The sequence below is a fragment of the Malaclemys terrapin genome, chromosome 6 (assembly GCF_027887155.1).
Source record: "Malaclemys terrapin pileata isolate rMalTer1 chromosome 6, rMalTer1.hap1, whole genome shotgun sequence".
In the NCBI taxonomy this organism is placed as follows: domain Eukaryota; kingdom Metazoa; phylum Chordata; order Testudines; family Emydidae; genus Malaclemys; species Malaclemys terrapin.
The window spans coordinates 79,239,122-79,255,714 of NC_071510.1; positions in this window are offsets into that span (position 1 = coordinate 79,239,122).

Genomic DNA, 16,593 nt, shown 5'->3' on the forward strand with positions numbered 1-16,593 from the left:
AAGGATATAAAGCTGGCAGAGCTGGCTCCTCCACCAACTGCCTTCCCAGTTCCAGCATAGGGGTTACATTGCATGGGAGGAGGTATGGTAGAGGAGGCAGGGGTGGGGATGACTAAAGCTTTGATCTGCAAATTCCCAGCTGGCATAGGGTCCTCCTCAGGACCTCAGTGAGCTGGCATAAGTTAGAGCAGCCTAGCTGGATGCTCTGATTTATACTGGGGCCAAAATTGCTGGATTTGAGAACTGAGTCATGGTTTCCTGTTCCCTCTCTCCTTCACCCAATAAATCTCAGCAAAGTAGAGAATGTAGCCCATAATCTACAATCCTACTCCCAGTGAAGTCAATGGGATTTTCGCAGTTAACTTAAATGGGGTCAGGTCCATATACAACTAAAAACATAATAGGCTGTTAGAACTATGAAAACATAATAAAAAAACAACAATATACCTCAGAAAATATTATAAAACAATGCACATGACTATGTTCATATTTTTCTTCATATATTTAAAGTGTATGCTCATCTCTACAAAAGCACCGCTAGTTTTTCCCGATTTCATAGAATTTGCCATATGAAGGTTAGAAAGGGGTCTCATAGCATGTTAAAATCATACAGCTCCATGTTGGAAAGTGGGGATTTTATAATTTCACTCTGCTGTTTGCACAAGCCAATAAAGTTATTTATTCCCCAGATCTTCTTACTGGGCATCCTTTTGCTTTTCCAGCTTGGCAGAATTGGTCTAAAATTGAAAAGAAGCTATATAGACTATCTAAACTCTAAAGAGTTGTTAATTTCATAGATCAGGATTTGCTAGGGATCTAATTGCAATCCTTGTCATATTGAATAATACATGTTAAGCCAGTCACTCAAAGGGAAAATTGTATCAGTGTAGAAGACATCACAAAGCTCCCTCCATTTCAGTGTATTCAAATATGACACCTAGCTGCAATGCTCAAAGTAAAACTAACCTTATACTTATAGTTACACACACTGAGGCTTGTGTCTTGTCTAGTAGCATTACCAAGGGCTTTATTTCACAAACTTATCATTCACAAATTTCTGTCATTGGATACTTGAGAGGGAAAGGATTAAACAATGTATTAATATTTACTAATTGTTTCACCCATTTTTACTGTTCAACCACACAGGGTTCTGTGCTCAATTGCTGTTGTATTTATATGAACTACACTTGTTCCCTCAGATACTGAAACAAAACATTTACACTGATTTCATGTGACTGAATGGTTCCTATTGCAAGATCTCAACTCACAAAATGTAGATCATTATTCACTGTACATTTTGTAACTACAAAATGGTTCTCCTTCTATGGACCCAGCTGTATTTCTTGTATTGTTTGATTGCTGTTGGAATGCACATGGGAGTTATATATATGCATCTCGCTGTCAGAAAAGACCCCCCGAAAGCTTGGAAAATAATGCTGCTTTTAATATCTTATGACACAAAAATATCTGAACCTCTACAGTTCACTTTTTTGCCTCACTCTAGTCATAAACAACATTTACATTAAGTTGTGTACATCAAATTTATTTTAAAATAATGTTGGCTTGTTAACAAGTTTCAATCTGAAGAGGACATTAACAGTCCAGTGAGATCTGTCAAAAGGGGTGTGGTGAGGGGAGGGGAGGAAATCTATAATAAAACAATGACATACCTGCAACAACAAGGCACTGTTTTGGGCATACCAGAATAAATGTACTGTGATTGTTCCACAGAACATGCCAGTGTACACCAAGAAGTTCTCTTTACAAAAATAATAATAGATGTATTAAGAAAGAAAGAAAGAAAGAAAGAAAGAAAGAAAGAAAGAAAGAAAGAAAGAAAGAAAGAAAGATCATAGTTTCAAGTCAAGCAAGCAAAAAAGCTCAAAAATTATTAAACTAGTCAGCTTCCTGGGAGTTCTTCTGATGTTTCATTTCTGATGCCTCAGGCACCCAGCTGATCCCTACAAAGACAGACAAATGCCCACCCATACAATACCCTTTACAGTAGCAAGTCCTTTAAAATATCTTTCTTTAAAAAAAGAATCCTAACTAAGAAAGTATGACAAAGAAATGCAGGAAATAAGAACTACTAACTGATTGCATTTTTGATGCAACTGTGCTGAGAATTTTGTGAGAGACCTGTTGAGAATGGGTCAGACTTTGACTGACTCAATTGGTCATGCACGCTGCTCTTTCCCTTGTCTGGTGGCTACTGTTTCTTTGTCATTGTGTTTTTCTGCCCCTTCTGTTGCCATATCCAACACATTAAATCTCTTTTTAAAGAAACTCTGTTTTAGATTCCTTTGAAAAGAATTAGCCTTTTCCACCAGCCAACTGACTAGAGATAGGAAAAGAATTGGACAACTTCATTCTTCTTGCTTTCCGGTTGGTTGAATTTGGTGTTTCTGACAGACAGCATTGGCTAGAGCTGGGAATAGTACAGGCACTTGCTGCACAGTGTGTAAGCTTTCCCCCAACTCTGCCAACTGTGCATCAATTTTCACTTATACAAACAACTGCAATTCCAGTCTCATATGTCGCAAGCACAAACATTACCAGTGAGGTCAAATTGTACCAGTTTACAGTTTATAGGGATATATGGCTGGATTCTGTACTCAGTTTCTGGCCCCTTTGTGCACTTTAGAAGGCACAGAGAGGCTGGAAAAACTGGCATCAACTGGTCAGCAAAGAATTCCTCTGCAGGAGGGGAACTCCCTACTGGCACAGATGTGCTAGATCAGGACTATGAGCCTCCATGCCCTACACATCTCTCTGCAAAGGGTGAATGCCAGAGCTCTGCTCTGCCACAACCATCCTAGACTAGCTTAGGTTCTTTTAAAGTCCACAGCAGCATACAGAGCCATTGCCCAGTGGAGAGTCCCTCCAATATTTTTAGACTGTTTCTTTATTTCCTTTGAGAGCACACAAATATTCTGAGGATTTTACTACTCACTACCACCAATTGCATTCCGCTACATTGCCAGGTATTTGGTGTAAAAACCCTGAAACACCTTGGAGGGGTTTGGCTTAAGTAAGTTGGCAACAGATTTGTTTAGGCTAGCAGTGTGAGGGTTTACGTGGTAAGAATAATTTGTATAAACCAGGACATGTAGTTGAAAAATGTAACTGAGCTCAGTATCTGATCTTTCATTTGTGTAAATCTGGAGTAACATCACTGGATTCAATGGAACTACTTCCAATTTTCCTTGGTGTACTTGAGAGCAGAACTGGGTGCAAACCATTTAGCAATATTGGTGCCCCGTTTAAAAGACTGCAAATAAACTTCCAGCCTGTTTTTATATGGATTTACCACCACAAGAAATGTAATGTTATATATTTTACACAATGAAATTTTCTTCCTGATAAGCCAAAAGTTGACATCATAGTCTCTATACCCTGACTGGAATATGGCTTGCTGCACTTCATTTGACTTTTACCAATACAGAAAGATATACATAACAAAAAAGAAGAAACAAGGAAAGTTACAATTTTTATTATTTATTGAGAGCCCCAACATGGAATAAAACAAAAGAAGAATTAGTCTGCGTCTCAAAGTTTACAATCTAAATCAGGCTGACACTATATTCCAGATACATGGGGTTCATTTGGAAAGCCATTCACAGGTGTTTTAAAAACTGTTTGCTTTAAATACACACTTCTTAAACGTATTGATTCTTATAGAAAGAACTTCTTGGTACAGTGCGTTTTAAGAAGGAATCTGACTATTTTTTTCAAAGCACAAAGAGTGGGAAGGAATACCTGCATGAGTATGGTGAGGAAGAAAGTCCAGAGTTGAGAAATGGGAGCTAAGAAAAATAGATTATTTTCTTTTTTGATGTTATGAAGCATTTATTTAAAGTACTATAAATGTATATATTTTTATGTACATGGTCCTGAAGATCTCACAATCTACTAACAGAGACAACACAGGATTTCTGACTCTTTGGGCTTGGTTCAGAAAGGTATTTAAGCACATGACTAACTCTACACACATATGAGTACCTCACTGAAGTTAATCTGAACCTTCAGGAACCTCTCACCCATGAAGGATCAGCTGCAGAGAAGCCCTGTTCTATCCCATCATGTCCTCTTCCCCAACCTGATCCCTAGAATACCCTTTCCTCCCCTCCCTTTACACCAGAAGTCATGGGAGCAACTACTAGAGGAGGTGGCTATATCAACTCTGCCAGTTATATGTCAACTGAGAGTTTGTCTGGCCATCTCTAGCTACCTGCTCTGCTTACAATTCTGCAGCAAAAAAGCAGACTTAGTGAATCCAGGCCATTGACTTCAGTGGGACTATGGATTTAAAGTTAGGCATGTGCTAAATCGAGGCTTTACTTATGGCAATCTCATTTTCAGATTGCTTAGCACATCTCTTGTTCAAGTTATCTCCTCAGCATTGTCTGCGATGGAATCAATGTGGAAAAGGGTTTGTAGCATCATCAGCCTTTCAAACTCAATTTGCATAAGAATCGTTATCAAAGTTCTCTAGCATTTCAATAAGTCCTGGCAATACTAGGACAAGATCTTGCTTCTCTTTTCTTCATCTCATGCTTCAGCAAAAGCATAGAGCTTTCAATCATCCAGGAAATATTAGTTAGCACAGAACACAATACAGTAATACACACATTGTAAACAATTCTGTATGGGAAGACAAAGGTCAAGATTTTCAAATGTCTAATGATTTTGAGTGCTTAAAATGTCCACTGGCAAAACAAATCTCTCTCTTCATAAGATCTCTGACTAGTGTTTGCTGAGTTTCAGTAATCTCCAATACTTTTTCATTGGTTACATGACCTATCCATGATATTTTCAGAATTCTTCTAACACCATAAATCAAAGGATTGTAGTTTCTTTATTATCAATTGTTTGAATGTCCATGTTTCACAGCCATAATTAACACAGACCAAAAGTTAGTTTTTAAGCCTCAGGTCCTTGAAAAAGGACTGCAATTATTTTTACTGTTTTTCAATGCCTTTCCCAAAATTAAACCAAGAAAATAGTTCCTACTGAAACACTAGCTAATAATAGTTTCTATCCAATGGGCATTATTAATTATAATTACAGTTAAAATAAAGACAGAGGATAATAAATAATTATATAATCCATAATTTATTCATCCCTAAATGCAACTGTGCTGTTACTGGAACAGTTTGGTAAGGCATGGATAGAAGAAACAAACTCCATAGAATGTAATTAAATAGTTTGCACACACACACAAGTTAGCAAAACTTCATTGCAAGTATACTCAGTTAAGGTGATTGATAACAAATACCCATTTTGATGAGAAAGAATCACTATGGTCATATTTCACAGTTTATTGCATTCTTTTAAAAAATTAAATGTAAGTACCTGAATATGTAAATCCACACAATAAATGATAGTCTGTCATTGCAGTCTCCATTCTTGAAAATTCCCCCTAAGCTGTTTTGCACCTGACTAGTTGCATGAGTTTAGCCCCACTGAAATAGGGCTGACACTTCAGCACAAAACAAATTGTGCCTGAAATTGGAACTATTAAAATTCTATAGTGCCATCAGGAAATCAACAGTGATACTGCAGAAGACCTGTAAAGAACAAAAAATAAAAACACATGAAATGTGATGCTCCATTCATTGTGGCATAGCTAACATTTTTAAGCTCCAGGAATCTGGTTTGTCAGGTTATAACTTATAAGGCAAGGTTGGAGCAAACTTGTTTCACAGCACTCATAAAGAGTTCTTAGGAAGTGGAATTTTCCAGTGACAAATATAACCCTATTCTTTTAAACTTTGGGGCATTACCAAACAATTCAGTCAGATGAAAGATAAAACATTCCTTGTCTCTAAAAGATATAATCAGTTTGCTAAAAGTGATCTACAATTGATAAGTATGTTTCAACAGGCATATTTCATGTGAATCACTGATTTGAAACAGAGGGAATACTACTAGCCTTTTCCTCTGGTACCCAAAGAAAGTGAAATGTCAGGCCAGTGCAGATTCTCAGAGAAAGGTAAAGAAGGTTAGAATTCTGTGCCCTTCTACACCATCCTTGTCTCACTGCAATAGTGTGTGCACTCTCATTAATAATGCTTCATAATAGGAATAAAGCAGTCCCTAAAAATTTCATATGATTCATAGTCCATTGGAAAATCAGGGCCCATTTGTGGATACTGAGATGTTTTGAAAAATCTGACCCTTATGGGCTTCCTAGGGCAGCCAAAGAAAAAAGGTTTGTTGCATTTGATAGGTTTCCACCCATCACATCCTGGATAGAATGTACCATATGGCAAGTGGTAATCTGAATGTAACAATATCTATATTAAGCCAATAATATTTTTGAAAGCCTTTTCCCCTATAGTGAAATTCCATCCTAAAGATTTCCATAAGGGAACCAGTGTTGCCTAATGGCTAGTGCTCTGAAGTAGGACTCAGAAGACCTGGTTCCAGTCCTGTCTTCGTCACTGGCCTGCACATGACTTTGGGCAAGCCACTTCTTAGCTCTGTGCTTCCATTTCCACGTCTGTAAAAAATAAGCATAATGATACTGACCTCCATTGTTAAGCACTTTGATATTTATTGGTGCCACATATGAGCTAGGTAGTACTAATTATTATTATTATTATAATTAACTGTTTAAGGACACACAAAAAACAGATCAAAGCAGAATACACAGGTAGACTACTTTTCTCTATCACAGTCATATATTTGGATCTGGTTCCTCTGCTTATAAGATGATTCAGCTCAGTTGTGGCTCAAGCAGAATTCCATTTAATAATCAAGGGCAAAATCTGTAATAACTTTAATGGCCCAGAACTGAGCCCATAATCAATGGGTCCAGTTTCCTTTTGAGTCAGAGAGTAGGAGTGCAAGTGTGGCAGCATTTCAGAGCTAAGTTTTGTAGACTTGGGAATTGCTCTCCTTGGCAGAACAAAACAGTTATCCTGGGGCAATAAGACCAGATTCTATAGCAGCACATCATGCTGAGTCAGATATAAGAACTGGCAGGCAGAGTTGTTTGGGAAGCATATAATTGCTCATCCTTGTCAGCAGGTACTGCTGCATGATACCCCTGAGATCTACATTCCAGGCTGTTGGTGAAGGTAGGGGGAAAAAGTGCACAAACAGTACATACTTGAAAAGCTGCATCTTTTTGTATTACAAAAACTAGTTCTTTTACTATCATAAACTGGAAAAAGAAATCCTTGTGCTCGAAAGATACTACAACAGCAGGCATCTTTTAGGCATCAGAACTTTTGGCTTTACTTAAACTGGGAAACATTTTCTGCATTCAAACAAAATCCAATTCAAGATGACATAGCTGTGCTTGCAAACTGCATGGTGATTCCTTATGTTTTACAAGTCTACTAGATCTATGCATATTATATATGCATCTCCTGTACTTTAAAGTAGCTTTTGTCTACACATTATGCAGCGCTTATGCGATTGCTTATACCATGCTATAATATCCTCAAGAGGCTATTTGTTGCAATGTATTTCTGAATTAATATGTTATAAAATATTCCTTTCTACTTTGCAGAGCTCATTATTGCCATGTCCAACAACCTCCACAATTCTGGATGTCTGCAGAAATAAGCCGCTGATTAATTGAGTCATATAGATTTTCAAACCTGTCCTGTAGTAAACTGATTGCAAATACAACACACAATAGTCCAGTTAGAAGTTTTCTAAACTGCATAATTAAATGTAATTACCAGGATCGCTCATCCATTTTACAACACAGACTTCTGAACGTACGTACATCAGAAACACAAAAAACTAAGTCAAAACAATATTCTCTTCAGTGATATAAAAATAGTAAATATAAGGCACAGCAACAACTTCAGGGTTCAGAGAACAGAATTGTTCTGCAGATTATTTGTCATCATACTATATAGTTAATTCAACAGAAATGCCAACAAAAGCAGATTACTTTCATATTTAATGGGATTTAATGTTTCTAAATGATAGTGATTGCAAAGCCCCTGCTATTCTTAATTCATCATTTCAAACAAAACAAAGCCTAAGTAGTTTCATTTTATGACATCAAAAAAAACAGGGTCAACTGATTCATAGATTTTAAGCCCAGAAGGACATTGTGATAATCTAATCTGACCTCCTGCATAACACAGGCCAGACAAACTCACCCAGTAATTTCTTCATTAAGCTATAACTTCAGGTGAAGCTATAGCATATCTGTTAGAAAGATAACCAGTTTTGATTTAAAGATTTCAAGCAATGGAGAATTCACCACATCCTTAGGTTTTTCCACCAGTTAATTATGCTCATTGTTAAATATTTGTGCCTTATTTCTAATTTGTATTTGTCTAGCTTCAGCTTCCAACCGTTGGTTCTCATTATGGCTTTTTTTCTGCTAGATGAAAGATCAGAGAGCAGTTTGATGTAGCCCATGATGATGGCTCTGTCTCTAGTAATTGTTTATCTTTCTGTCTTTCCTGAATTACACTGAACATAAATTTGTGATTAAATAAACAAACATCCTATATTGTAAAGTGATTAATTGATGTGCAATTAATAATTACAGCTACTTCTAGGAGTGATTGCCAAGTTGTACTTAAAAAGCTCCAATAAATAAACTGCTTTCAAGTACAGTACACAGCATTTATTGTTTTTTAATGCTTCTGAATTCTGCCATTTCTATCTATCTTCCAATTACAAACACAGGAGAGTAATAAGAATTCCAGAAGGCTTCTAACTGTTGGGAAGATTAAGGAGTGACATGATGGTCTCCAAAGGGAATACCATCTGATTCTTCACAACCAAAAACCTTATAGATCCACAGGGGATTTCTGCATTGCAATTGATGGTGATTGCAGCACAGGTTGGCATACCCGCACTAGCTTTAATTTAGCTAGTTTGGCTAAAAGTAGCAGGGAAAACACGACATGCTTTCCTTGCCCATGCCTGGGTCTGTGTCACTGTGTCTACACTGCTATTTTTAGCCAGGGTAGCTAGATTAGGCATGCCTATATGAGCTGCACTCACACCTCCTGTTGCAGCGCAGAGATACACACAGAGTAGTAAGACAGACTCAGAGCCTCAATTTTTCAGTAGATGCCATTCTCTCCTCTGACAAGGTGTTGAATCAATGTCCTGGCATGTAATTAAATGGTACTTCCACCAGCACAGTGATCATTTCAGATAAGATGTAAAACTAAGTCCTGATTACTTTGATCATTAAAGTTCTTATAGAGCCTTTCACATAAACAGAAGTGTTAACCCCAGTACCTTGCGTAAGTTCAAACTTGGGTAAGTTGGGTTTCCTACCTCAGAATTCCCCTTATAGTTTCAGTTGGATATACAGTAGTATTTTCCCCACTTCCACTCGTAAATATGTTTAGTATCATTGTGCACTGTTAAACAGCTGATGTATTTCACCAAATAGGTAAGTACATTTCTGTGGTAGGTAAAGCCATGCTTTTGCTTTAATCTTTCAGAATAAGCACTGAGAACAAATTTCTTCAGACGGTTAATTAAATTTGTCATTTCTGTTATTTCCAACAATAATTGACACTGCAGCAGGTGTTCTGTAACTTACACACACATTTTTTAGTGGAGAATTCTATAACTTACATGAACCTTTCAGTTCTTCACATAGTTTATATTTAACATATCTGGAGTCAAATTAAGAGCTGGTGTCAGCAGATAGAACTCCAGTGAAGTAAATGGACCAAACTCATCCCTGATGTACCTTCACTGTATTCATTATCGGCACATGTAGGATGAGTTCCTCAAAAGTGTTGCACCTGCTTACATAGCTCTGAACTATTTTCTTTTACAGATTCAGTAAACGTTTCTTTTTGGCTTTGGCAATAGCATTTTCTAAAGTGGAACTCACTGTATTTAGTCCTGCTTGATTGCAAAGTTTTCCTCCATAGCCTTTCTAAATTGTATGTAATACCCAGCTCATGCAGACATACTCACACTATCTCTGATTGAAGTGTAGCTGTGGTGTCAGAAGGGGTTAGCCACCTGAGTATATACCTAGGATTTTGGATGGGATCAAACTTGGAGCGAATAGTCCATCCTGCCACTTGTTCCATCTCAGCTACATTATTTTTAGTGCACTGTCTTCATCAGAGCTAGTGCAGGCAAATCTCCTTGAACTGGAAATTACACCTTCCAGCTCCAGTGTAGATATACCCTAAATTCTGTGTGCCAGGCAATTCTAAGCATCTTTGCTGAATTGACAGTTCATCTATATTATTAAATTATTAAAATGCTAATTTTGCATGATATCAAGTCTATGGTGTGTGTGTGTGTATATATATTTATATACACACACAAACCCCAATTTTGCATTATATCAAGTCTATGGTAATTAACATTTTAATAATTTCTGGTTGTTCAGATAGGCTAGGCATATTTAAACCCACAATTTGATCAAACAGATTTCTTAGTTATAGATATTTCCATGGTTGATTTATCTCTTTATTATATACCACTTGCAGCTGTCCAAATGCCAGGAAAACAATATTAATTTATAAAGTGTCTGAATTCCAAAATACCTGTCTGGATCTAATCATCCTTTCTACCATCCATTTAAATCTCAGGATTAATTCACATGGACAATTTGCAGCATTTATATGCTGCACATTTAGAAGTTCAATTTGGAGACTCAAAGCTTCCTTGTGCACAGAAAAGACTACCAATGAGGGTATCCACTGTCATTGAAGACTGAACTGAAAGCAAAGTTGATGGGTAGTAGCTGGAGACATTTGGATCAAAAATTTCAGACTTGGGGGCTTAAGACTGGGCACATAAATAAATATGGCCAGTTTTTCAGAGCTGATGAGTAGTACCCACAACTTCCACTGATGTCTAAAGGGAATTGCAAGGGTCAGCACTTCAGAAAAATCAGGCCACATTTATTTAGGTGCCTTTAAATCTAAATATGGCCTTTAGGTTTCTAACTTTAAGCCCCTCTTCCCATTGTAAGTGTTGGTCTGGTTCTACAGCTAGAAGTTTTACAGTTTGGTCTGAATGTGCACACTATTTAGTGCTAGGTCATAATATTATCACTCCATATTTGGCTCACTTCATCAATTGTGTTTCAAGAGTTTGCTTTTGGGATACTAAAAGGCCTAGTCTTCTCTTTTGATCCCACATAAAGTTCTGAAATGATTTATTTAATGTTGTAAAATATATTTATGACTATTGAGTAATGAATTTAGAATATAGCAGACTTTAGGATATTAATTCCTTTTTGCAATATAAATTTTGCTGCAATGCTGACAACAAGATTGTCCAATTTTCCAACTTTTTCACTTAAAATAGAATTATGAGATTTTCTGCAAAGCTAAGGTTGCAGCCAGTTTTCTTACGTTTTGTTCGTTCTTTTTTCTCCCTCACCCTCTCTTAAATAATACTGCCTAGCAATATAGGTTTGGGCTGAAAGTTTTCACATTAACTCTGAAGGCTGAAGAGATAGCTATAGATATATTTGTGAAGTTTAAAGAATGTTAATCAAACTGTGTTGGGATTACAGGTCATTAAAAATTGTATTTGTATCTAAAGTTTTTGTGTCTGAGCCCACACTGTCCCCATATTCAAATAGCACATCAGACACTTAAATAGTTCACTTATATCTATAGTAAATGTGTTAATGTTGCTGAGGTCAGAGTTAAGTATTTCTGTTACAGTGATCTCACATGCATCTTTATATGTTAGAATTGCAAGCGAGAGATCTTGTCTTCACTAGAAAATCAGGTCATGTTAGAAAATGAACTTCAGAAGTCACATTAACTAACATGATGCTAAACACAACTTTGGCATCAATATAGACAAGGACTGCAGTGTTCAACATCAGGTCAAGTCATGGGTAAACCCTACTGGAAACACTACCTACAAAGTCATGTTTAATATTCTAGCTAGCATGATTCTTCAACGTCATGTTCCAACCTTGCCTAATTTTCCAGAGGAGACAAGTCCTGAACACAGTCAATGTGAAGTACTGATTAAGGAAGATAATCCTTTAACTCAATATTTTCTTGGTTTCTAGGATTTGCATGGGTGGATTTGGAACTTAAGCAACATTAAATGGTTTTTAACTCTAACTATCCCAGCAACAAAAATACATAGTAGCAAACTTTAAAGTGAAGATGATGGTGATGATGTTTCATTCTTTCTGTCTTTCTTTTTCTTTTCACTTGTGATGGTGTTTAAATTTATTCTCAGTATGGAGCATATCACAATATCATAAGATAAAACCTGAGGTGAACTTTGTGGAGTTTCCAACAAGTTCTCCCTTCAAGAAGATGGGATTGGAAGGGGGAAAGATTGCAGAGGAGATAGGACAAATAGCCTTCAGACCCCATATAGCTTTGGGGGAAAGAAGCTCCAATGCTGATTTGCCAGTCTTTCTGCAATGCTGCCCAACCCTGCTTCCAGGTTTCTAAGCTCCCTTTAGAGCCAGGGTGTCATTAATTTCTCTGCTCCGACCTGCCCAATATTTTCCATTCTAAAGATGGTGATGGCATACAGAAAATGTTAATGATTATAGCATTAATATACACTTCAGTATGAATATCTATTTGGTGCTGAGGGAAGCATACCACTGAGAGTAACTGCTTTCCTGTCCTGTCTGCAACACACACCCTGAAGCTTCACAGAGCCCTGACTTTATTCCTATGAACAGGTTTCTGCTGGCTTGGGGATAGGAGGGAAGACATTCCAGTTCGGCTTTGCTTCCTCCTTTGTTTGATTCTTGGGCTTTTACACAAAATCATACTTTTATTTACTCTTCCCACATCAGAGGTGTACATAGGGCCCTACTCCTAACCTAATCTAGATACTTCTACCCTTCTAGGACCCATTTGAAAAATGGCAGCTTGTGAAATGGTCTCCAAAGCAACCTCTGGTAATAAGTAGTACCTCACTCTCACCAAGCGATCACATAATTAAAAAGTTAACCAATTGGTTAAGTCGTGGAAAGAACTTTGGGAATGGGCTATCCATGCATTCAGCTATGTGGGCCTGATTTTCCTCTCACTTCCACTTGTGTGAATTGGAGTAGTTCCTTTGAAGTCAATGGAGTCATGCAGGTGTAAATGAGAGGAGAATCAGGCCCAGCATATTTACTTTTAAGTCACAGGTTTATGCACATTCCAAAGCACAGAGACTCAGTCATTCTGCATGACAGCAATAGTTTTAATGACTTTGGAGTTAAGCCATCTATTCAGAAACTGATTGAGAACTTATATAAATTGTTTTCCCCAACTACTTTTACCCCTCCATTCCTAGATAAACATCTTATTGTAAAAAGAACAGGAGTACTTGTGGCACCTTAGAGACTAACAAATTTATTAGTCTCTAAGGTGCCACAAGTACTCCTGTTCTTTTTGCGGATACAGACTAACACGGCTGCTACTCTGAAACCATCTTATTGTAAAACACAGTTCTTAATATTATGGCGCTGACATGTGTAGGTTTCCATTTTTAATCACAGTGAATATGTCTGTGTACTAGCTTCAAAAAGTGTGAAATGGATCAGACCAAGTATTTATATAATAAAGTTAGAATCATTTTAATGGGAAATCATGTATTCCTCTGAGCAAATTAAGGTATTCTCACTCTGGACTTTGAAGTTGGAGCTTCAAAAATAAGTTCTGTTTTACAACACAGTGGGCACTCTGTAGTATAGTAATCATTGTCAACCTGCACACAAGTAAGGTTCAAACACAGGTGCAAAACATCCCTGGGAATGTATAAAACTCAAATATACTTTAAAAAAAATGAACAGAGGTTTCACAACATTTCATACAAAACTTTTACAACAACTTAGTAAACTGTGCTCAAATAAATTTGTGCACTTGAACAAACATGCATTGCACCTCCCAACTACCCAGTATTTTATTGTTCCACATTAACAAATTTATAAGTTTCACTGCTGGAATTCCAAATATTAGGCTACTTTACTCTTAATTTAGTTTGGAGGGTTTTAGGGCTGATCCAAAGTCTCTTGAACTACTTTAGTTAATTAAAAAAAAATTGGGATCTGATCTTGCAAATGCACTGGGTCTATTCCCATGAATAAGTTACGCATGTGTGTTAGCATTGTAAGATGATGATTTTCACTTAGAAAGTTACAAACACTTGGATATTTCATCACCAAATTTGAACACAGTTAAACTTGTTTTTTCTTTGCAATTCAAAAAACCCAACAACACAATTACAGTTAGATATACATTAACTGGAATGTTATAGACAACAAATAATATAATTTCTGTCATAAAATATCATTTAACAAATTAATTTGGAGTAAGACCCCAAGAGCTCATTTGCATAACAGGAAGGTTCAGGCATGAGTGAAAACTCTCCTCAAATTTCCCTTGGTATATATACAGACAAATCTGGTCTTAAACATGCAGTTCCCCCTTTTTCCTTCCCCAGGTAGAAACAAGCAGTTTGGATGCCTGCAATACAATCTGTTTTGGGGATAAAGATAGTAAATAGAGTTGGTTCATAAAAACAGGGAGGGCATTTAAAAAGTTTAAATTTTATTTTGCAGTTTGACATTTCAAAATTTGAAATTAAAAAATTCAACCAGCTCTGGAAGTGGTTGAAAAAATGGGGCAAATTTTTTATGAAAATTTTATCACAAAATTTCCTATTTTTTCTAATGTCAAAATTCACTTTTTAAAAACTAGCTTTAATGGTTAACATTTTTTGGGGGGGTTAGGCTTACACCTTTAATAGTAAACAAATCATTTTCCTAAGGGTTAGAAGCAGAGAAAACGAAGGTCTAATTTCATTCCTGATGTGACTCCATGGAGTTACGCCAGAAATAAATCTGGATCATTATGTTTATTTTTCATTGCATGTCTTATATCTCAAGTTATGGAACACCTCCTGAGGAAAAATACATGAAATGCAACTTAGGGACAAACCTGTTTTAGTTATCCTGAACCAAGTTCAATTTGGAATTCACATTTAGAAAGTTGAATAGTATCAGATTCATGTTATCCATACGAGAGTATTCAAGTTATACAGCTTTGTGAGCTGAGCAAAATATTTATCAAAAATATGAACACACAAAATGCATCCTTTTGAATTCATGATGCTTCTGAAAAAATGCAAAGTTTTGTGGGAGAAAAATTTCAGGCAAGCAAAGTTATTGTTGAACTTGAAAGTTATTGTTGAATTATTACCACTATCTGGATACTTGCAGAAATGTTGTGGCAGCTTTTCAGGTACTATTGAGCTTGTTTGGTTGTGACTGATCACATCATTACTGTCATGTGGCATGGCTCTGATTGTCTGAGCATGTGCTCAAGAGGGATGGCAGAAGATATTTTGACGCTCTCTCTGATGGAAAGATAGCAGTTGAGATGCTTATTGTGAGCTAGTCAGAAAAAACATCATGCCTGTGCTCTTTTCCCTAGTCACACTAATACATGCTAGAAAATGTTATTAGTAGTAGTATGCCTGGGAAATTATTCAAGTTGGAGAAGCCAGAAAACTCCCACTGATATTGATTATTTACAGTTTGACAAAGGGAACACAGGCAGTCAAGCCACAGAGGAACATCAGAGACCTGCACTTCTCAAGGCTATTTTGCATTTTTAAACCCCTCCTGTCTATATACCCAGAGCATTGTTGCATTTTCCTCTGCTTAATATTATTTGAGATTTTATATTTGTTTATCCTATAATAGCAGACTGTCATGTTGTACAGGCAGCCGGCCTCTGAAAATCAGTTCTGTTATACCTGTGCCACTATAATAGGCTTAGGGGCTTGATTCTCATCCCATTCCTGCTGGTATGAATCAGAAGTAACTCCTTTGAAATGAATGGAACTGGTGTAAAAGCAGAACCAAGCCCTAGTTTCTATGTTGCATGTAGAGTCGTGTGAAGAAGTACATAGCTTTTTAATGACTTTCTATTTAGCCATTCATACAAACAGGTGAATAAAAAGTTTTCAACATGAAATTTTACCAAAGTTGGATATCACATTTTCTTCTCTCTGGATGACTGGCATAGCAGATATTAAAACTGAGCTGGTTTGGTTGGCTGTGGTTGGTCACATTATTCATATGAAATTGATCCTTGTTCCTTGACTGCCTCAGCTGATCTCCTTTTTAGCTAGATTCTGCCTTGTCTTTATGTGTGTTCACTAAGGGGTGGGATGGAGGAAGGGAATAAGGTGCCTCCTCACTTTGATGGTCTGTGGAAAAGTCAAATTGCAGTCACTGTGTTCAAAGGGCACACGGACTGCTCCCTAATTACTTGCCAGGAATCTAAAGGGAGAGAGGAGAACAAGCGAGTAGTTGGTGCCCTTGTCCACCACTCTGCCACACACTTTCTAAACACCAACCAGCAGAGCTGGTAAGCTGCACTGAGGGAAACATGTTTAAAGAGGTATTGCAGAGAGCTATAGGAGGCACAGGCAGGGTTGTGCCTACAAAACACAATCTAGCTCATAGCGAGCGGGATTATATAACCCATTGTAACTGGTTTTCTCTGAGGGAGATACTGTAGTTCATGGGCCCTCTGTGAAATAGACAGAAAAGTGATTTTCAGTGCTCTTTCTTTGCTCTCTTTCTGAAAGCAGAAGTAGTATCAGATTTTTATTTTGTTTCATTCTGAGGCC